The sequence below is a fragment of the Pseudorca crassidens genome, chromosome 15 (genome assembly GCF_039906515.1).
Source record: "Pseudorca crassidens isolate mPseCra1 chromosome 15, mPseCra1.hap1, whole genome shotgun sequence".
Classification (NCBI taxonomy): domain Eukaryota; kingdom Metazoa; phylum Chordata; class Mammalia; order Artiodactyla; family Delphinidae; genus Pseudorca; species Pseudorca crassidens.
In genome coordinates this window covers 23,779,601-23,803,337 of record NC_090310.1, presented here as the reverse complement: position 1 = coordinate 23,803,337, position 23,737 = coordinate 23,779,601, and the positions used below count along the sequence as shown (strand labels likewise).

Genomic DNA, 23,737 nt, shown 5'->3' with positions numbered 1-23,737 from the left:
GACAGCTGTGAGGGGCCCCCTTTGAGTTCCCAGGAGCAGAGGCCAGGGCCCGGGATGGCTCACAGGGAAGCCTACTCAAGCTTGTGGTGGGCCTTCACTCTGCCGGTGCTTCAAGACCTTCTCCACCAGTTGGCCGGTCCCCAAGTGAGGGTGTTCCCCAGCAATTCCCCCAGGGCACCAACAAGCTCCAGGAGACAGGAGTCGGGACAGGAATGGGGCAGACCAGGACGTATCAGTGCACTCTGAACTGGGAACACGGACCTCTCTATTACAACGTTTGAGCAGAGTTCTCTGAGCAAGGTCTCGCCACAGGCGAGAGAGGTGGTAGAGGATAGTGTAACCGGCTGGGACTAAGCCCATGTTTCCAAAAGCATTAAAGCAGAAGTGACTCAGACCACCCGCTACTGACGGTGATTATCTGGCTGCCTATGAGACAGTTTAAGAAATGATTTGTGAGTTTAATTTTTAACTAAGGCAGAAGCCCTTGGGGGCCTCTGGAGTTCAAGCATGAAAAAGGAAAATCTACTGCTGGAAGGAGAGGGCTCGGAGGGCCCCCCTCCAGCCTGGAGGAGGTACCTTCCTACCCGTCTGGCGGCCCAGCAGCCGGCAAGGAAGCCCAAGTATGAGGTCACTAATCCATACTGGGATCAGAGGTCAGGGCTGGACAACTCAACAAAACTGTGCACTTTGGTGTTCTAGAAATTTCTTTAGATAAAATAGTAAAAATAAGGAAAGCATCCAAGTTTTCTACCTCTTTCTTAAGTTCTAATCTTAAAAATGAGCTGCATTGCCCACTTCACTAACACTGGACCCAGCACTCGAATTCTTGGGGTCTAGCCTCCTCTCCGCCACTGATGTCCAAGTGATCTTGAATTCTCAATGAATCTTGCTGAGTTTGGATTCTCTATGTGGGACTAATAGTGCCACCCTTGGTTATCTCACAGCGCCATTTGCAGCCTCCATCCCAGGGGAGGTGAAAGCATTTTGCAATAGGTACTCTCTGGCAGGTCCACCCCGTTCATCTGGTTCTCCCTGAGGGCTGGCAAAAGCACCCTTCTACTTCTCAAGGGCGCTAGGGCAAAAAAAAACCATGCCCAACCTGAGACAAAGTCACAACCTTGGCCAAAAAAAGAAATGCAGACAACATTCTCCCTCAGGGTGAACTCCACTGAGATTCCATAGACATGGGTTCAAGTCCTAAGTCCACCACAGACAGTTTTTGAATTTTTTTAAAATTATTCTGGCAAAAAAAATAACATTAAATTTACCATTTTAACCATTTTTAAGTGTCCAGTTGAATAGTGTTAAGTATAGTCATATTGTTCAGCAATAGATTGCTAGAACTTTTACATCTTTTAAAATTTAATTTAATTTAATTTATTTATTTACTTGGCTGCGTTGGGTCTTAGTTGTAGCATGTGGGATCCTCATTGTGGCATGCAGGATCTTTTGTTGCAGCGTGCGGGCTCTTCACTGCAGCACACAGGCTCTCTAGTTGTGGTGTGCAGGCTCAGTAGTTGCACCGTGCCAGCTTAGTTGCCCCGCAGCATGTGGGATCATAGTTCCCCAACCAGGGATCAAACCCATGTCCGCTGCATTGGAAGGTGGATTCTTAACCCCTGGACCACCAGGGAAGTCCCTAGAACTTTTACAACTTACAAAGTTGAAAGTCTGTACCCACTGAACACTAATTCCTCCTTCCCCTGCTCTTGGCACCTACCTCTCCATTTCCTGTTCCTATGAGTCTGACTACTTTAGATACTTCCTGTGAGTGGAATCATATAGTCTTTCTCCTTTTGTGGTTGTCTTATTTCACTGAGCATAATGTCCTCCAGCTTAGTCCATTTAGTCAGACTTAGTCAGAATTTCCTTCATTTTTTAAGGCTGAATACTCTTTTGCATGTATGTACCACGTTTTCTTTATCTATTCGTTCACTGATGGAACATCTGAGTTGGTTCCACTTCTTTGCTATTGCCACTCTTGCTGCAATGAATATGGGTATGCAAATATCTCTTCAAGATCCTGTGCTTTTTTTCATTTTGGTGTTTTATTTATGTTAAGTTTGTTTTTCATGCCATGTTATTCTTTTTATTTTTTCCAGCTTTATTGAGGTGTAATTAACAAACAAAATTGTATATATTTAGGGTGTACATGATGATTTAATATACATATACATTGTGAAATGATAACCCCAGTCAAGTTAATTAACACATCCATCACCTCACATAGTTGCCGTTTTTTGTGAACACTTAAGATCTACTCTCTTAGCAAATTTAAAGTACACAATACAGTATGATTAACTATAGTCACCACGCTGTACATCATTCATCTTCCAGCTGGAAGTTTGTATCCTTTGACCAACATTTCTTCATTTCCCCCACATCCAGTCCCTAGAAACCACCATCCCCTCTCCGGTTCTATGAGTCTGACTTTTTTAGATTCCAAGAAAATGTGCTAAATATATACAATGGAATAAAAAAGAAGGAAATCTTGCCATTTGTAACAACACGGATGAACTTGGAGGACATTATGTTATGTGAAATAACCCAGACACCGAGAAGCAAATACAGTATGAACTTGCTTATCCATGGAAGCTAAAAAAGTCAAGATCCTGCTTTGAATTTTGGGTAGTATGTATCCAGAAGTGGGATTGCTGGATCATGTGGTAATCCTTTTTTTAAATTTTTTGAGGCAACTCCATACTGTTTTCTATAGTGGCTACACTATTTTACATTCCCACCAACAGTGCACAAAGTTTCCAATTTCTCTGTGTCCTTGACCATACTTGTTATTTTCTCTTCTTTTGAAAGAGGCCATCCTATTGTGTGTGAGGTCGCTACAGACAGTTTTGAGAAATTCAGTGTCCCTCTCTGGGTCAGGACAAGGCAAACCAGCTGAATTGGTTTAGAAGATCTTTCATATTGCTCTCAAATAACATCATGGACATGAAAAAATAATCTTTGTCAGTTGAGAAGAGCTATACAGCTCTCAGAGAGCAGATCATGTAAAAGCTAAGAGAGAAGACTTGACAGTCAGACTGTCCTAGGTTCCATACTGAGATGTGCTGACCACAAGCCTCGTGACATTGTCAGTTTCTCTACCAGTAGATGCAGGTGATAATCCCCCCATACTGCCCATCAGAGCGTTGATGAGAAGACCAGACCAGATCACAGGAGATAACAGACTTGAGTAATCAGAAGGATGCTGTTCCTGGCTAAGAATGAGAACTGAAACTATTTGTTCCATTAACAAATGAGGCACATAGACTTGTACACTTTAAATGGGTTGATTATATAGCCTGGGACTTATATCTCAACAAACTATTTTTTTAATGAGGAACATAGAGGGCCTCAAATAAGGTGCCGATACTTACCATTAAGGTAGACACAGAATCACAGAAATGACACAAGCTTTGGGGTCAGACAAACCTGGACACATTTTCTCCCACCGCGGAGCACAGGCTCTGGACGCGCAGGCCCAGTGGCCATGGCTCACGGGCCCAGCCGCTCCGCGGCACGCGGGATCCTCCCGGACCGGGGCACGAACCCGCGTCCCCCGCATCGGCAGGCAGACTCCCAACCACTGCGCCACCAGGGAAGCCCAAACCTGGACACATTTGAATCTCAACTCAGCCTCCTGGTTACTATGAGATTTTAACTCTCTGAGCTTTGTTTGGTTTATTCAGCTGGAACACAAAGATTTTTTTAAAATTACTTTTCAAGATTGGTCTGTCACATATAATGTTTCTACCTGCTCATGTAACAGGTGCTCAATAAATGATAACTATTATTTCTGTGCTGCTATCCCTTCCTAAGAAACCTGGCCCTCCTGAAGGTACTAGTATAGCCCAAGGGCCTCCGAACACAGGAGGAAAAGGTGTGAAAGAAAGGGGAGAAGACAGGGTTTTGTATTCACAAATACTCCTTTCCCAGAAACAAGCCATTTATCAAAGTACCAGCTTCTCATTTACTGTCAAAACACAAAGGCTAATTACATTTGAAGAACAATGGGCTACAAGAGCAAAAGAGACAGGGCCTGTTCAATTAACGGGGAGAGGAAGGGGGGTCTCTAGCACACAATATTTTGGACATCGGATTGCAATGGTTTAATTAGCTATTGCTATGGACTTTGGATCATCTGTTGTTCTAGAAGCCATTAGTCATCTGTAGCTTTTAAGCATATCATTTAGATTCCCTCATTCAACAAATGCTTTTTGAGCACCCGATACTCGCCAAGCACCGGGCTCAACACTGAGGATACAGCACAGTCTAGTGGAAGATAGACGGCTTAGCCCACTAATGGGCGTGTCACACTAATTCTAACAGAACTCCAGTTTTATCCAACCCCATGCCCCTCCCTCATCATCCACCTTTCCATAAAAGGCCTCTGCATCTTTCCAGTTGTTCATGTCAACAACCATGGAGTCAACTGTGAGTCTCTCTTTCTATGAGACCTTACGTCCATGATATCAACAAGTTCTGATGGTTCTCTTGCCAAAAGCGCTCTTGATTCCATCCACTCCTCTGCCGACACACGGCCATTACCGCCAGTCCAAGGCTCGGCAAAGGTCTCTCTTAAAAAATTGGGATTTTTTTCTGTGTCTCTACCTGCTTCCCATTGCAGTCCACACAACAACCAGGGTGATCTTTTCACATGGTGAATCATGTTATGCCATTGCTCTGCTGACAACACTTCACGGTCTGCCCACTGCTCTTAGATTGGAATCCAGAATTCCTGAGATGACCTATAGGTTTCCACGTGCTCTATCCCCACCCACCCCTGTAACCTCAATCCAGACTTCACTCTGGATTGCTGACTAAGCTCTAGACCCATCAAGCCCTTTCTTGCCTCTGAGTCTTTGCCCTGAGGTTCCCTTTTCTCTGCTCTTTCCGTCTATGCACAAGCCTAGTCCCTTCCCAGCTTTCAGTTGAAATAGTACTTCCTCAAAGAGGTTTTTCCTGACTTTGCTGTCTAAGTGACTTCTTCCAGTTATTCTAGCTCATCACCTTATTTGTTTCTTGCACAGCATTCACTCCGTGATAACCATCTTGTGCATTTGTTGGTTCACTGGACATCATTTTCCCACTAGTCAATGGGTAGTCTGATGGAAGGGGCTTTTGTCTATCTTGCTCACAGATAGACCTGTTTTGCCCAGTGGAAGGTAAGCAGATGTGACACACACCATATCCAGGCCGGAGCTACAAGGACACCCCTGTGGTTCGGTTCTGCCCCTCTTGAGCCTCCATCATTCAGCATGAGAGCAGCGCGGCCCTGATGATGGTTGTTCCTGGAGAAGACATGTGGAACAGGGCCAGCCCAGCCCAGCCCAGGAGAGCCATGGGCCACCTGCAGCTCTGAGGGAATATAAGCTAGAAACTTACACCTCTGGGATTGGGGGTTGTTTGTTGCTGCAGGAAAAGCTATCACATTTCCAAAGTCTCAATGACCTCCAGCAAGAGACTTACTCTCTCTGGTTCCTAATTGGTGAAGTTGCACTAGATAATTCCATACTCCTTCCTACTTAAAAACTGTGAACGGACTTGAGGACACGGGGAGGGGGAAGGGAAAGCTGGGACGAAGTGAGAGAGTGGCATGGACATAGATACACTACCGAATGTAAGACAGATAGCTAGTGGGAAGCAGCCGCATAGCACGGGGAGATCAGCTCGGTGCTTTGTGACCACCTAGAGGGGTGGGATAGGGAGGGTGGGAGGGAGACGCAAGAGGGAGGAGATATGGGGATATATGTATACGTATATGTATAGCTGATTCACTTTGTTATACAGCAGAAACTAACACACCATTGTAAAGCAATTATACTCCAATAAAGATGTTAAAAATAAAAGAATAAAGCTACTAGAAACATTAAAAAAAAAACCTGTGGGGTTTTTGGTTAAGATTTTGTCACTTCTCTAAATTATAGTATTGTTTGGGGGTTCAGTCATTTTTTTCCTTTCCAACTGTACAAGTTAATTAGGCAACTTCAACTTACAAAACTCCAGACAGGCAGTTAATGATGCCAAACTAGCTAGCACAAAACCAGAGTGCAAAGGCCTGTGATGGTTTAAGCTGCTATAGCAGAACTTCTATTCTAAAGACCCTGAGATTAAAAAAAAAAAAATCTGTAGAGCACAAACCTGCCACAATTCAGCTGCCCCGGTTATTTACACGAGCATTTCCCAATTCAAATTGCATGCTCAAATCAAATTTCCCACGTCCCATTGAGCATGAACATTCATGTATTTCACTGCAGTCATCAGCTGATCGTGAAGTGCTACCACAGGCCCCAGTGGGGGCGGGACATTGTGGAATGCATGGTATATGCACCACATTATCTTTCTACTTTCCAGAGCATTCTGAATTCCAAAACACATACGGCCTCAAGGGTTCCAGGTCAGCGTTTGTGGGCTCGTATTGGGAGACAGAGACTGGATATGAGAAACTTGTTTCTAATAATGAAGCTAATGAAAACTATCATTTCTTGAGTGTTTACAACACCCCTGAACAGTGTCTATTCGTTATCTCATGTAATCCCACAATTTATCAGGTCCCGTCTTACCCTGTATCTGTAGGCATGGCGCAGGAGGCTTGCAGAAGTGAAGTAGTTTGCCACCAGTTTATGCAGAGCTGGCAAGAGGCAGAATTTAGGATTGGAACCCAGCTGCGTCACTTCCGAGCTTGCACACTTAACCACTGGGCTATGCTGCTTCTCTCATTAACTGTAGGGAAAGAATGGAATTAAGTGTTTCTTGGGCCTTCACCATAAGAACCATTCCCAGACATGATCTTGTGTAAGTTTTATAATAATTCAATAAAGTCATATCATCATTCCCCATCTAAGGAGCTAAGCAACTTGTTCAAAGTCTCACAGTTAACTAACTGATCAGATACCGAATCCATTATTCTCTCCACTGATTGCAACAATATGGAAAACAAGCTTGTGAGAGTCTTGTTCAACAGAACAGACAGAAGAAAGGTGGGGAACCACTGCTTCAGCATAAATATTCTACAGCATGATAGTAGTCATGGTGACAGGGGACGGCCTGGGAGAAGGCTTTGTTCCCCCATATCGTGCATCGCATCCCTCGATATACACAACTGAAATTTTCTCATTCTTAAGTACTACAGAAATGTACCTCTAGCCCAGACCTCCCTTCCAACTCAACTTCTGAATCCGTCCTCTATAGAAATTCTGAAACTAAATAAGAGAAATACAAACACTAAAAAGTAGATTATAAAACTGGGAGAAAAATATCCCAGGAGGGTAAAACAGATAATCAAAATGAATGAGGGGATAAGACAGATGATGGTAAAATAATGAAAATTCAGCAAGGAATTGATAGGCAAACTCTGTGAAAATTCTATCAACTGTGATGATAGGAGAGAATCTTTCACACTCTTCATGGTTTAACAAAACTTTGTAAGGCTCAAAATAACAATATGCAATAGAAAGTCCAAAGAGCTGGCCCTTTGCGTGGCCTCCATCATGTCATAGTTGGATCTTGAACGATTAATCCAACATCTCTGAATTTGATCAAATGCTCTCTGTTCCTTACAACCAAACAACTGGTGCACGTGGGCACAGGGCATGCAACATACACAGGGGAACACTGTCAACATGTATACTTTGTAATGTTTCCAATCAGGTGATAGGTGGAGCATTTTGAACATGATTTTGAGTATGTCTGTCTGAACATTCCAAAACAGTACCTTTGCTTCATGCTCTAAACAGAGCATCATCTACTTCCTTCTGGACACTTTTGCCAAGCCAAAATATTTTGTCTGTAAAGATACGCCAGTTCCAATGTTTTGATTTTTTTTTTTTTTTTTTTTTTTTTGGTTTTAACAGTTTGGCAACAGTGTCTTCAGATAGCTGGATGTGGGTATCAGTCAGGATAAGCTAGCTGAGGCTGTGGTAACAAATATGCCCAAATCTCACTCACTTAAAACAACAAAAGTTTGTTTCTTGCTCAAAGTTCACCCCACAGTTTGCTAGGGGAGGCTCTGCTTATCTTCATTAATTAAGGGCAAGCTGACAGAGCAGCTCCCATCCCAAAAATTGCCAGCTGCCATGCCAGTGAAGAGGAAAGGTTGCCAGAGGTTCCTTGGCCTAAAGGTTGGCCTAAAGGCTCCTTTCCAGAATCAGCAAACATATGTCCACTCACTGGTCATTGGTCAGAATGCCTTAGCAGGTCTCACCCAACCGCAAGAGGCCAGAAAAGGTGTTCCAGCCGTGTATGCAATAGAGAGGAGAATCAGAAATCTCCACTGATCAGAGGTAATGACTACCTCTCTCTGAACCAATGTGCCTGATGCCACAGTAACTAAGCTTTGTCCCAGGCAGATGAGCCATTCAAAAGTGTGATTCAAAAAAATGAACAACAACAAAACGAAAAACAGAAACAAAAACCAAGCTACAGTGTTTCCAAAACAGTTTTCTAACTTCACTGTACTTTGAGGTATAATTTTTAATTTACACCATAGCTCGAATGACGGTAGTATTCCAAAATAAATTGCATAGCATTGTTCTTCACTTTTTCCCAGCAGGAAAAAACACATGTAACTTGTTTTTGCAAAATAATTTTAGGTAAACATAGAAAATATTGAATTTTTTAAAAATTTGCATCTTGATCTTGATACTGGAAAAGCTTTATCCAAAGTCCAGGCTCTTGTTCAACTAGTCCAAAAAGAATTTGGCTGACAAACACAAAGGAAAAAAAAAAAAAACCCGCAGCTGAAGAGCAAAGAGAACAAAGAAGCAGTTTATTTAGGGCAGAAACAAAAGTTACACTCACAAAGAAGAGTGTGGGGGGCCTCACAAAAGGGGGACTTTTTTGATCCCCCTTTTATCTTATTTTTAGCCCTTTGAATGGGTGGGTCTTTTTGATTAGGGGTGGAATGTTCATTGAGGGGAAGGCTGAGGTGTGGCCTGGATTGCACCAGGTTGCATCAGCCCCTGGTCTTGTGCATTCGTCTACTGAAGTGCATGGTCTTGTACATGCACTCTAAGAGCTGTTTTCCCTTAAATTTTCCTTTACTAGTCAAGCACCACAAATGGAAGGTCATACAGTGTCATCAGTAACCTGTGCATTTTCGTTGTGCATGCTCCAAGTTTTCATGGTCAGAGTTTCTTGTTCAGATGCTACAAAGTTTCCGTTTTAGAGGCCATTCTTCCATGCATCATGGCCTCATTAAGTGCAAAACAAGCAGGTGGTTTGCCTTCTGCTTAATGTCTATACATGGGAAGACTGTCTTTGGGCCCAGCCCTGTGTTTCCTGCCTCAATATCAATTTTTTTTTTTTTTTTTTTTTAGAGTTTGCATTTAGAAAAAAAAAAAAAAAAGTGTGGTCTGAGAAGGGAACTTACTTCCAATACCTGCAGGATTAGAGGAGGGGGGCTAGGAAAGGGGGAAAGACACAGGGAAGAGCAGAGTTAAAAGGTGTCTAAAAGGCAACTTTACCAGTAACCAGATTCTCTCAAGTTACAGTGGGCAAGGATGAACTTGAGAATAGATTTATTTTGTATATTATTCTTAAGTCCAAACTCAGAGACGAAGGAAACATGACTTTCTATATTTTAAAATTATAAATTGATATTATATGGTTAATATCCCTCAGGCTCTGAACCCCCATCCCCGTGAACTGGCAGGAAGTTTAGCCTCTTACTCGAGGCTGATACAGAAGAACTAGTTTCATGTTGCCGTAGGCATTAGTGAGTGTCTACCACCAGGGTACCATCTGCTTCAGTCTCCATGGTGCCTTCCGTTCTAAAGGTTCTGTGGTTTACAGTCCACACCTGGGGTCTGAGGATCCCTGGCAGGCTAAGGACACCCCGTCCCCCTGGGAGCACCACCAGTCTTCCCTGGAGGTATTGCTACCTCCCAGGAGGACTCCCACTCTGAACCAGAGACCCCCCTCCCTCCCAGCCTCAAGGACTCTCCTCGGCAGCTCACTGCTCCTTCAATACACCCCTCCTTCTGGGACACCGGGCATCAACGGTCTCAGCTTCGTTAACAATAAGAAACCCCATTGCGTTTAGACCGCTTCTGCTTATGACTGACAAAACTCCTGAATCATGAGATGAAAGCGTAAACCCTGAGTATATTGAGAGGAAATCACCTCAGAAGGAGGAAACAGAAAGAAAGACACCAAGGTGGGTGTAGAGGCCAGTGTGACTTGAATGGAGTGAGTGAAGGAGGGAGCAAATAAGTGAATGATGAGACCAAATTAGTGATAGGTCCAAATTATGCAAAAAAAGAAAAATTTCAATAATAATGACTACCATTTATACAGTGCTTACTAACTACAAGCCAGGACAGTCCTAACTCCTAACAACCCTACAAGTTGGCACTATTATTATCTCCATTTCACAGATGAGGAAACTGAGAGTCAGAAAGGAATGATCGATTCCCTGAGCAAGTGGAAAATCAGGACTCAAACTCGGGCAGATGCCTCCAGAATCCGAATGCTGAAACACTACACTGTACTGCCCATCAAAGCAAAGAGTCATAAAAAAGAAGAAGAGTCAAGAGGATGAGAAGACAAGCCACAGGCTGGGAGAAAATATTTGCAAAATACATCTGATAAAGGACTGTTATTCAAAACATACAAAAACCCTTAAAACCCAATGGTATAAAAAAAATAATAATTTTTTAAATGGGCTAAAGACCTGAACAGACACCTCACCAGAGGAAACATACAGATGGCAAATAAGCACATGAGAAATGTTCAACATCATATGTCATCAGGGAATTGCAAATTAAAACAACAATGAGATATCACTTCGCACCTATTAGAAAGGCCAAAATCCAGAACAATGATGACATCAAATGCTGGCAAGGATGTGGACCACAGAAACTCTCCTTCATCATTGGTGGGAATGCAAAATGGTTTGGTCAGTCATTTTGGAAGACAGCTTGGCATTTTCTTTGTTTTCTACACCTGTGACTCTACTTCTGTTTCGTAAATAAGTACATTTGCATCATTTTTTTAGATTCCACTTATAAGCGATATCATATGTCCTTCTCTGTCTGACTTACTTAGTATGATAATCTCTAGGTCCATCCATGTTGCTGCAAATGGCATTATTTCATTCTTTTTTATGGCTGAGTAATATTCCATTGTATATAAGTATCATATCTTCTTTATCCATTCATCTGTCGACGGACATTTAGGCTGCTTCCATTTTTTGGGACAGCTTAGAATTTTCTTACAGAACTAAACATACTCTTACCATACAATCCGGTAATTGCATGCTTGGTGTTTACTCAAAGGACTTAAAAAAATTATGTCCAGGGCTTCCCTGGTGATGCAGTGGTTGAGAATCCGCCTGCCGATGCAGGGGACACAGGTTCGTGCCCCGGTCCGGGAGGATCCCGCATGCCACGGAGCGGCTGGGCCCGTGAGCCATGGTCGCTGAGCCTGCACGTCCGGAGCCTGTGCTCCGCAACGGGAGAGGCCACAAGAGTGAGAGGCCCGCGTACCGCAAAAAAAACAAAAACAAAAACAAAAACAACAAAAAATTATGTCCATACAAAACCCTGCACACAGATGTTTACAGCAGCTTTATTCATAATTGCCATAACTTGGAAGCAACCAAGATGTCCATGAGTAGTTGAACGGATAAAGAGACTGTGGTCCATCCACATAATGGAATATTATTCAGCACTAAAAAGAAATAAGCTATTAAGCAATGAAAACCCATGGAGGAATCTTCAATGTATATTACTAAGCAAAAGAAGCCAATATGAAAAGGCTACATTCTGTGTGATTCTAACTACATGATGTTCTGGAAAAGGCAAAACTATAGAGGCACTAAAAGGAAAGTAAGAGACAGTAAAAGTGATTTCCAGAAGTTAGGAGGGAGGAAACGATGCGTTGGTGGAGCACAGAGGACTTTTAAGGCAGTGAAACTATCCTGTATGATACTATAATGGCAATATGTGTCACTATACATTTGTCAAAACCTAGGGAATGTACAGCGCCAAGAGTGAACTCTGATGCAGACTATGGACTTTGGGTGATAATGATGTGTCAATGTACGTTTATCAGTTGTAATAAATGTTCCATTCCAGTGCAGAATGTTGATAATAGGAGAGGCTGGGGGGTGGCGGAGGCAGGGTGTATATGGAATATTTCTGTATCATCTGCTCAATTTTGCTGTAAACCTAAGTTGCTCTTAAAAAAATAAAGTCTATTTAAAATAATAATTAGAAGTGTGTGTGGTAGGGACGGGGTGGGGGGACCTAGCTCACTGGAGGCAGAAGAACAAGGTAAAATATAGGGAAATGGATGCAGATTCATGTTTCAAAAAAAAATACTTCTGTGTAAGGGCCCATGCATTTGATTTATTTATCAAGTATTCACTGGGTAGCCATACCATATACTATGAGAGAGAACAGTGATAAATCAGTAAAGAGACAAGGTTCCCACTCACATGGACTTACACCCCATCCCTTCTGAGAATGTCACATATTCAAATCTTTCAGAAAGAGAATCTAATTGGGCTATTTAATCAAAATCCTACATATAGAGGCAGGATGCTCACAAAGGGCCGCCTCCATAGGCTGCTTTTGGCTCAAGTGCCTGCCCAGTTACCTGCGGTCAGGTGGAGGGTTCACATGACACTAAACATGACACGTCAACAAGAGGCTCCAAAGACAGCTGGGGATGTAGAGGCCCTTGGAGTATTAGTGACACCATTCCAGGAAAACCACAGTCTTAAAACTCAGTCTTAGTTACTCTACTCAGATTACCATTTGACAGGAGCTCAAGGAGGAGCATTAAATTTGAGGGGAAGAAACACAGACAGAGAAACACATAGTTATACAGAATTGGAAAAACCAACCCCACAATTAGATTCCAGTTCTTTTATATCCAAGACAAGGCTCTGTTAGCGCCGGTTACAGGAGATGCTTTCTGGCGCAATCTCCAGCGTTCGGTACCACCTGCTCCCTTTGCGTGAAGGATTGTGATTTTGTACAAGTAAAAAGTATAAACAGATTTCTAAAGGGTTCCATTAATAAAGGAAACTAAAAGGCAAAAGAAAAATTCATCTGATTCCCTGGTTCTGGTTTATCAGGTGTCAGTGAATAACAGGGCTCTTTGATGCCAAGTGCGATGCTTTGAAATTGCTGCCCTGCCCCCCACGCAACCAGAAGGACTACTTTGCTGGACGGTGGGATTGATTGGCTAGTGTTTCTGGCTCAAGGATAGTCTCTTTTTACTCTTTGGCTAGTGGGATTGAGTTTGGTTTGATCAGCTAGGACCCGAAACAATTTGTGTAATTCCACAGCATAACTGGAATTCTTCCTTTCCATCTGTTGCTGCTTGATTATTTTATTATTGTCCATGATGTCATTACTTTTGCTGTGGTTCATTTGGCATGAACTGAGTCCATTCCCTCCACCACGTGTGGCTTATACAACATCACTAGAAAAAACAACACGGAGAGATTGATGATGGATGTTACTGAGTATGAATCACTAAATCTGATTTTTAACAGCTGTTTCGTGGCACATCTTCCCCCTCGTGTCCCCTCCGCCCTTTCTAATAGTAATGCGGCATCTTCTCATCCTTGAACACAAGGGAGAAAAATCCAGAGGTCCAATTATCCTTTTAGTAAAGTTCTCATGAGCTTTGAGACCTGAAAAGCAATACTGTTCTATGTCCCAATGGCTTGAGCCCTGATGGGAGAAGAGAAACTGACACTTGTCTGAGCTGAGAGGCTCTGGGCACCAGCAGAACTGCTTTGGGGGCCTAATGGCCAGGTTCGATGCAAGGCTGAGCACAGGGAAACCCTCCCCCGCATTGCAGCGGAGGGACACGACAGCAGTGCACTGCAGGGACTGTGGCACATTCGTGAAAGAACCCAAGGTGCCCGTTGCACCCAGCAGAATGGCGGGGAATCAGACTTGTCCAAGAAGACACCAGCAGCAGTACAGCAGAGAGTTGCTGCCCTCAAATGGTCTGCAGGATACATTTCAAAGAACGACTTGGGTGAAAGAACCTGAGTGGGACTTTTTCTCAAACACATGACACATCCCTGGAGGGCTCCAGGAAGCCAGTGGGGATCCAGCAGGAGGAAGAAAAAACTATGAGCCTCTCTTACATGGATGTTTATCTTAAAGTGGCTTTATTTGTACCAACAAGATGGTGAGGCCTGGGATATTCGTCTTACCTGAAGTAATTTGGGTTACTCATAGTAAATAATCAATGTCGGTTAAAAAGAGTAGAGTTGTAGAAATAAGATACAGAAAAGAAACATGTCACATATAATTGATAATGTCACTCACTATTTTGCCAACAGCCTGCCCTTCTAAGGTGCCTTGGGTTATTATAACCCTATATTTAAATTTTAATTATAACAAAAATTGTCTCCTGCCCAGAAGGATGTGTGAAAAACCAATCATAAACACTTGCCAACTCAGTGTTGAGAAGTTATCTGCTCCAAGAATAGATTCTTTGGCTCAGTCTTGGAAGGAGAAGGTGGGAAAGTTTAATCCCGAGACCTCACACCAGGCTGACTGGGCAAAGCTAAGCAGACTTCGAATCACCCACACTGCTCTGAGCATCTGTCAGCTATTCCCAGTCAGGGTCCTCTGATTCTTGAGTTCAGTGGAGCAAATCTGTGGCCGCTAATCTTGGTACGGGCCGCTACTGGAGCCCTGAAATGCCAACACTGTCCTGAAGTAGGTGAAAGTTCTCTCTTCAGAAGGACTGGCGACAGGATGAGGACGCATCGTTTTTGACAACCCCCATGCAACGTACAAAGGCTCGACATTAATCAAACTAAATTCCTCAGGATGAGAAAATCAGCCGGATGCCAACTAGTAGGTGGGAAACATAAGTTCTCACCGCCCGAGAAGCATTATATTAAGGTTGACAGGATGAAGCTGGAAAGCCAGCCAAGGCACCATCCCAGGAGGCTGCATTTGGAAATCAATTAGGGGGAAGGAGAGGATGGGAGCCCTGGCACATCTCAGCTGCAGCAGGGGGCGAGTGCAGCTTGAATGGCAGGGCTATATTGATGTCATGTAGCATATGTGTCTCCACCTCTGTTTTAACTTCATGGGGAGAAATCGATAGGGAGGAAAAAGAGACACAGACTAAGCAGAAAAAAATAATTGTCCATAAGCAAACTTCAGAGGAACTGGGAATTATAAAGGGCAGTCTGGCTGATGGCAAAAGTACGGCTCCTGTTCAGGTGAGGCTGTGGCTCTGTAGGGACTGACCTGCCCTCTCAGGACACCTCCTTGGTGTCCAATTGCCAGGGCTTTGGGCTTGGATGACATCAAGGGGAATTGCTTCTGGGGCAGAAAGGAAATCAGTCTCTTTCGCTCTCTGCTCCTAGTAGCTGAGTCAACCTGTCTTAAATAGTACAAATAACTTGGAATACAGGAGTTCTCCTGGACTCTGGGAAGCTGGAAAGGCACTGCAGCTGTGCTGAACAGTCCAGGATGCTCGATGACCCCACTGTGCCCCCGGCCCCTACAGAGCAAAGCCTCAGGCTGGTCCTGAACTTGGTTGCTGTGCTCCATATCACCTGACCTGAGGCCTTAGTCACACCTGATTGGACCAGGAATAGCACCTGAGGCAAATATAGCCCTCTGTAGGATGGAGAAGGGGAGACAAGGCAGGTGAGGGGGCCTGCTGGAGCTGCTGTATTCTGGAAAGCGGTTAATCAGGAGAAGCTGCCGTGGGGCATCACCCAGATCCCCTTCTCAGGCGCTCACCTTCCCTCATGGGGCACTGGTAACTAACAGATCTCAGCTGCTTCATTCCCTGGGAATCGCCCTCAGTGGAAGAGAGCCACCTCTCCCAACGTCATGTTCCCCCGCCCAACCCAGAGGGCAACCCACATCCAATGACGGGTCAATGTCAAGGTACAGAGGCTTAATCTGCTTGCCTGAACAACTCTGAATGCCCAGCCCAGCCCCAAGCACCCATGGGATCCGCTGAGGTCTTTGTTAATGTCACCGAACCAAACTTGGGTCCATTCACCCACACGCATTAAAGCCAATCAATTTACATTGGGTTGTGGTGAAGGAAAGTGCAGCATTTATTGTAAGGCACGAAACAAGAAGTCAGGGACATAGTGCTGAAAAAACCCAAACTCCCAGATGGGTTGCAAGAAAGCTTTGTTTTTAATTGGAGTATAGCTGATTTACAATGTTGTGTTAGTCTCTGCTGTGAAGCAGAGTGAATCAGTTATACATATACGTATATCAGCTCTTTTTTAGATTCTTTCCCCATGTAGGTCATTACAGGGCATTGAGGAGAGCTCCCTGTGCTATACAGTGGGTCTTTATTAGTCATCTATTAAGAAAGCGTTTTTAAAGGCCAAGTGAGGGGGGCGGTCACAGGGCTTGTGATTAGCTTGTGTACAGTTCTCTGATTGGTTGATGGTGAGGTAACAGGGAGGTGTCACAGGGGTTAACATTTTCAATCCTTAGGCTCCGGGAGGCCTGAGGGCTACATACTCGTGTTCATCAAGTAGTTAACATCTTCCATTTGGTAAGGATTTTTACATCTGTAAAACAAATCAGGAAATGTGTGGCAGATACTATTATCTAGGGACTTCAGAGAGGAGCCTAAGCAGAGGGTATAGGGGAGGGGTCTGTCCCAGGAAGGTCCCACGTGGTCCTGCTCCGTTACTTTATGACCGCATCACAGTTCAACTTCTCCTCTGCCCCGTCCTATTTTCTTAACTCCTCCATGGTGCTAATCCTTAAAGCTCTCCCCCAAAATTCCTGCAGGCAAATCTCCATCTGAGAGCTTGCTTCCAGGGAACCAGACCTAAGATGCCATCCAATCTGATCTTCCTCTTAGGAAGGTTGACTTGAAAGATAGATAAATGATGATAGATAGATAGATAGATGATAGATAGATAGACAGGCAGATAGATAGATAGGTAGATGGATAGACAGATGGATGGATAGATAGATAGATAGAAGACAGAAGATAGGATAGAAGGCCAGAGGCACACAGAGAATGTAGGAAGCACAGGCAGTGAGGCAGCCGAAGACACAAGGCAATAGAAGCTATGAATATGCAGAAGCCATGAGTTGGAGGAAAAGGAAGGTTAGTGGAGGGTGTAACAGAAGCTCCATCATAAAAATAGCAGGACTCAAGGGTGCGTTATCCATCCCCAGATGGTGACTATTGGAGCTTTTTATTTCCCTTTTTTTAAAAGTTTTAATTATAGTAAGAAACACATAACATGAAGTTTACCACCTTGCCCATTTTTTAAGTGTACACAGTTCTATTGGAGCTTTTAATTTTCTTACTTTCTTCATGAAGCACAACATCTGGAAGGAGGGAGTCTCTGTTTCTGAAAGAACTCAACCCAAAGCACAGGGGGTGAGAGCAGAGGCCCGAAGATAAGCAGACCTAAGTGCAGTCCTCACTCTGCAGCTTTCTATTAATGGGACTTTGGGCAAGTTGTTAGACCCGATAAGCCTTGAGGTCTTCATCTGTATCATGGGCTTGGGGTGGGCAGGAGGGCACAATGATGGGGAAATGCAGGCAGACAGATCAGCTCTGGTGCAGACAGAAATGGGATCCTGGGCAAGTTTCTTCTCCTCCCTGAGCCTCAGTGATCTCACCTGTCAAGTGGGAAATTATAGTGCCTTCCTCATAACATTATACAAGGATCGAATGACATAACCCTCGTTGCAAGTTCTTTTTCTAACAGATTGATCGATTTTTATTTCTTCTTGTATTTTTTTAGTTGAGGCATAGCTGGTTTACACTAATTGTAAGTTCTTGATAATTGGGAGCTACTTTGTTATTGAGCTCTTTAACTCTGGTTAAAATAGCCACAGCTGAATTAGGAAGTTTGTGTGGGTTTTAAAAAGTGTTTCTCTAGTGGGAAAGAATAAGGCCAAGAGGTAAATCTCTAGGTAGCAGAGATTGTGGTGGTGCCACAAAAAACACCACCCTCCATGTGTTAAAAAGCCGCCCTGGTACAAATCAAGGTCTCTTCTCCCACTGTTCCTCCTGTTCAGCTGCAGTGACTGGAGGCCAAGTCTGGGATTTAGATGGAAGCTTCTGCCTGAGCTTCCCGGCAGGGACTCCTCCTGGCCCCAGATTTTGGAGCAATAAATAAGGCTCAGAGGCAATGACCTGGTAGGGAGGCCGTCTGGCAGAGCGGCAGGCTGGTGGGAACGAGTGGGCTGAAACGGGGGGTCCTAGTCTGCATATCTGCTCCCGTTGTAACAAACAGACACACAAATGCCAGGAAAAGACTCTGCTGTGTCCTAGTCCTTCTGCCCGCCCCACCCCCTCACTCCATCCCAACCGCCTTTCTCCTAATTGTCCTGTCTACTCCACTGGCCCTTTGCAGCTCAATCCACAAACATGGAAAAACATGTCACTGGCCTGATCACCCCATCCCCCCACATCGTGTGTGTGACGGCACCTTACAGAGTCTGTCTGCATCCACCACCCTCCCCGTCTCTCTTGGCCTCTCTTCCACTCCTTCTGCTTCTCCATCTCTGTGTCATACTTTCTCTCTCTTCCACCTCTACTGTTCCCCTCTCCTTCCCTCTTGAACTCTGTTTCTCTCTAGCTCTGTACCTCTTTGTGTCTCACCTCTAGCTCTGTCATTCAGTTCCCTCTGTAGCCCTGTGTGTCTCTCTTTATTTCTTGGTCTTTCTCTCTATTTGCCTCTCACCAATCTGCTGTGTGACCCGATGAAACTCCTTTGCCCTCTCTGGCTCTTAATCTCTTATCTGTAAAATAAGGCTCCTGGGCTTCCCTGGTGGCACAGTGGTTGAGAGTCCGCCTGCCGATGCAGGGGACACAGGTTTGTGCCCCGGTCCGGGAAGATCCCACATGCCGCGGAGCGGCTAGGCCCGTGAGCCATGGCCGCTGAGCCTGCGCGTCCAGAGCCTGGGCTCTGCAACGGAAGAGGCCACAACAGTGAGAGGCACGCATACCGCAAAAAAAAAAAAGAAAAGAAAAGAAAAGAAAATAGGAGGCCAGAAAGAAAGAGAAAGAAAGGAAGGAAGGAAGGAAGAAAGAAAAGAAGGAAGGAAGAAAGAAAAGAAGAAAGAAAGAAATGCCTACTTCCAGTTGCTACTACTTTTGCAGATGGGGGCTCAGAGCGGTTCAACAATCCACCTGCAGAGCCAGAATTCAACTCCAGGTCCACCGAGCTGTAAATACAGGGCATTTCCCACTATTCCACACTGACATTCACACAATGTGCAGTCAGTAGCTCTTGACCTCTATATCTCTTTCTCCAAAAATTAAGTATAAATAAAGGACAGCTGTTTATCAACTAAGTACCTATGTAAAGATGGTACGAGGAGGATATGAGTCTGGATAATCCATGCCCCCTCTTAACCTAACCATTTTGGTCAAGGAAGTCCATGCACAAGTCATCCCATACTAAACTAATCATTCTGGCCTCCTCCCTCTCCCACTAGTCCATGTCATGAATCCCAGCATATGCTCTCCATTGTGCAGCATGACCATTTATATACCCAGACTACAGAAGTATCTCACATGGGTAAGAGGAAGCAGACCTCTCTTACTACAAAGTGGGGGGTATGAATTTGTCCTGCGTTTCAGAAGGGCAATTGGCAAACCTGCATCAAGAGTGTTAAGCCACAGCAATCAGAGAAGAAGAGGAAACAAAAGGAATCCAAATTGGAAAGGAAGAAGTAACACTGTCACTGTTTGCAGATGACATGATACTATACATAGAAAATCCTAAATGCACCACCAGAAAACTACTAGAGTTGGTCAATATATTTGGTAAATTTGTGGGATACAAAATTAATATACAGAAATCTGTTGCATTTCTATACACTGACAACGAAATATCAGAACGAGAAACTGAAGAAACAATGCCATTTCCCATCACATCAAAAAGAATAAAATACCTAGGAATAAACTGACCTAAGGAGGAAAGACCTGTACTCCAAAAACTATAAAACACTGATGAAAGAAACTGAAGATGACACAAACAGATGGAAAGATATACCATGTTCTTGGATTGAAAGAATCAATATTGTTAAAATGACCATACTACCCAAGGCACTCTACAGATTAAATGCAATCCTTATCAAATTACCAATGGCACTTTTCACAGAACTGGAATAAAAGATTGTTTAATTTGTACTAAAACAAAAAAACCCCAAATAGCAAAAACAATCTTGAAAAAGAAAAATGGAGCTGGAGGAATCAACTCTCTGGCTTCAGACTATACTACAAAGCTACAGTAATCAAATCAGTATGGTACTGGCAACAAAAACAGACACATAGATCAATGGAACAGGATAGAAAGTCCATAAATAAACCTATACACTTATGGTCAATTAATCTACATCAAAGGAGGCAAGAATATACAATGGAGAAAAGACAGTCCCTTTAACAAGTGGTGCTAGGAAAACTGGACGGCTACATGTAAAACAATAAAGTTAGAAGATTCTCTAACACCATACACAAAAATAAACTCAAAATGGATTAAAGACCTAAATGTAAGACCAGATACTATAAAACTCCCGGAGGAAAACATAGGCAGGACACTTTTTGACATAAATCCTGCAATATCTTTTGGGATCCATCTCCTAGACTACTGAAAACAAAAGCAAAAATAAACACATGGGACCTAATTAAACTTAAAAACTTTTGCACAGCAAAGGAAACCATAAATAAAATGAAAAGACAGAAAACCTATAGAATGGGAGAAAATATTTGCAAACAATGCAACCAACAAGCAATTAATTTCTGAAATAAACAAACAGCTCATACAGCTCAATATCAAAAAAACAAACAACCCAATCAAAAAAATGGGCAAAAGACCTAATTAGATATTTCTCCAAAGAAGACATACAGATAGCCAATAGGTACATAAAAAGGTGCTCAACAATGCTAATTATTAGAGAAAATGCAAATAAAAACTACAATGAGGTATCACCTCACACCAGTCAGAATGGGTATCATCAAAAAGTCTACAAATAGGGGCTTCCCTGGTGGCGCAGTGGTTGAGAGTCCGCCTGCCGATGCAGGAGACACGGGTTCGTGCCCCAGTCCGGGAAGATTCCACATGCTGCGGAGCGGCTGGGCCCGTGAGCCATGGCCGCTGAGCCTGCGCGTCCGGAGCCTGTGCTCCGCAACGGGACAGGCCACAACAGTGAGAGGCCCGCGTACCGCAAAAAAAAAAAAAAAAAAAAAAAAAAAAGTCTACAAATAAATGCTGGAGAAGGTGTGGAGAAAAAGGAACCCTCCTACCCTATTGGTGGGAATGTAAATTAGTGCAGCCACTATGGAGAATAGTATGCAGGTTCCTTAAAAAACTAAAAATAGAGCTACCATATGATCCTGCATTCCCACTCCTGGGTGTATATCTGGAGAAGACCATAATTCAAAAAGATACGTGCACCCAAATGTTTATAGCAGCACTATTTACAGAGGCCAAGACATAGAAACAACCTAAATGTCCATTGACAGATGAATGGGTAAAGAAGATGTGGTATATATATACAATGGAATATTGTTCAGCCATAAAAAAAAATGAAATAGTGTCATTTGCAGCAACATGGATGGACCTAGAGATTGTCATACTGAGTGAAGTAAGTCAGACAGAGAAAGAGGAATATTGTATGATATTGCTTATATGCAGAATCTAAAAAGAAATGATATAAATGTATGTATTTACAAAACAGAAACAGACTCACAGACTTAGAGAATGAACTTATGATTACCAAGGGGGAAGGATGAGGGGAAGGGATAGTTAGGGAGTTTGGGACTGACATGTACACACTGCTATAGTTTAAAAGGGTAACCAACAAGGACCTACTGTATAGCCCAGGGAACTGTGCTCGATGCTATGTGGCAGCTGGGATGGGAGGGGAGTCTGGGGGAGAATGAATACATGTATATGGCTGAATTGCTTTGCTGTGCACCTGAAACTATCACAACATTGTTAATCAGCTATACTCCAATATAAAATAAAAAGTTTTAAAAAAAAGTCTACAAATAATAAATGCTGGAGAGGGTGTGGAAAAAAAGGAACCCTCCTACACTGTTGGTGGGAATGTAAATTGGTTCAGCCACTAGGGAGAAGAGTATGGAGGTTCTTTAAAAATCTAAAAATAGAGTTATCATATGACCCAGCAATCCCACCTCTGGGCATATATCCAGAGAAAACTCTAATTTGAAAATATACATGCACCCCAATATTCATAGCAGCATAGCAGCACTATTTACAATAGCCAAGACATGGAAGCATCCTAAATGTCCATCAACAGATGTGGTATATATATGCAATGGAAGACTACTCAGCCATAAAAAAGAATGAAATAATGCCATTTGCAGCAACATGGATGGACCTAGAGATAATCATACTAAATGAAGCTGGAGAAAGACAAATATCATATATCACATATGTGGAATCTCAAAAAAATGATGCAAATGAACTTATTTACAAAAGAGAAATAGATTTACAGACATAGAAAATAAACTTATGGTTACCAAAGGGGAAAGGGCAGAAGGGATAAATCTGGAATTTGGGATTAACAGATACATACTACTATATATAAAATAGATAACCAACAAGGACCTACCATTTAGCACAAGGAACTATATTCAATATCTTGTAATAACCTATAATGGAAAATAATCTAAAATATATACATATACACACACACACACACACACACATATGTATATACTACTGAGTCATTTTGCTGTACACCTGAAACACTATAAATCAACTCTACTTCAATAAAAAATTTAAAATTTTTCAAAAGGGAGTTAAATGTTCATACTTTGTCATCCCACCATTCCAATTCCAGGAGTCTATTCTAAGGAAACAATGAGTTACATCAAATGTTCAAAGCAGCATTGCTTATGAAAGTAAAAATCAAAAACTCTTAAGTGTTAGGGATGTAAGGAAATGGTTAGTAACTACAGCTAACTCTTATGGACACTTTATTCCAGACATTGTGCTTATCCCATTTTTGGTGACCTGGAGAATGCACCTCACAGATCTCCAGCTAAAGGGCCCAAGCTAAATGACCAAGAACCCAAGTGCTGCCACTGGAAAGCTATCATTGTATTTGCACGAAAGCCATGCACCCACAGGATGCTTCCAACCAATGTCCAATGTCTGAGAGCAGCAGGATACCAAGACAGGCCATCCTGGGAGACATGAGACTCCTCTGACAGCCAACGTTGGCTCAAGATCTCCCTGACAGCCTTGTGAACCTTCCTTAGACTGCATGATAGTCTAGGATGCTTTCACCCAACCTTCTGTCCCTCTCTCCTTCACTCAAGGTCAGACTTGCATTGTGGCCTGATGGCTCCTCTAGCCTTCTCTGGCTCCCTCATTTTTTCCTTTCACAAGCATGTCCCCTAATACCATCCTTGATCCTGTCTTGGTGTCTGCTTCTCAGAAAGCTGGAACTAACACAAGTGAGGCCAGATGTGGACTGAGAAAACAGGCAGTAAGACGGGAATCTGAGACTAGCTCACCCAATGCCAGGCGGGTGAAGAAGATGGCTTCCTGGTTGAAAAGTGAATACGGATAGCCTCTGTCACAAGCTGGTGGCTGAATTATTAAAAATTTCACTGATGGTGACCTGGGAAAATGTCCCCGTGGAAGGAAATGCTGTAGCAAGTGTAGTGATAGAAGCAATTTAAAAATAGGGGGCTACATCATCGGATGAATGGATAAAGAAGATGTGGCACATATATACAATGGAATATTACTCAGCCATAAAAA

The 23,737-nt window shown here is 43.2% G+C and overlaps 1 long non-coding RNA gene across 1 annotated transcript in view; it reads right to left on the bottom strand.

Moving 5' to 3' along the window:
* Positions 1-23,737, bottom strand: part of LOC137207100 (uncharacterized) — a 337,331-nt gene that overhangs the window by 151,662 nt on the left and 161,932 nt on the right. Inside the window, exon 3 of the long non-coding RNA XR_010934933.1 lies at positions 6,561-6,720. This is a non-coding gene — a long non-coding RNA (uncharacterized lncRNA). The remainder of the gene's footprint in view (positions 1-6,560; positions 6,721-23,737) is intronic.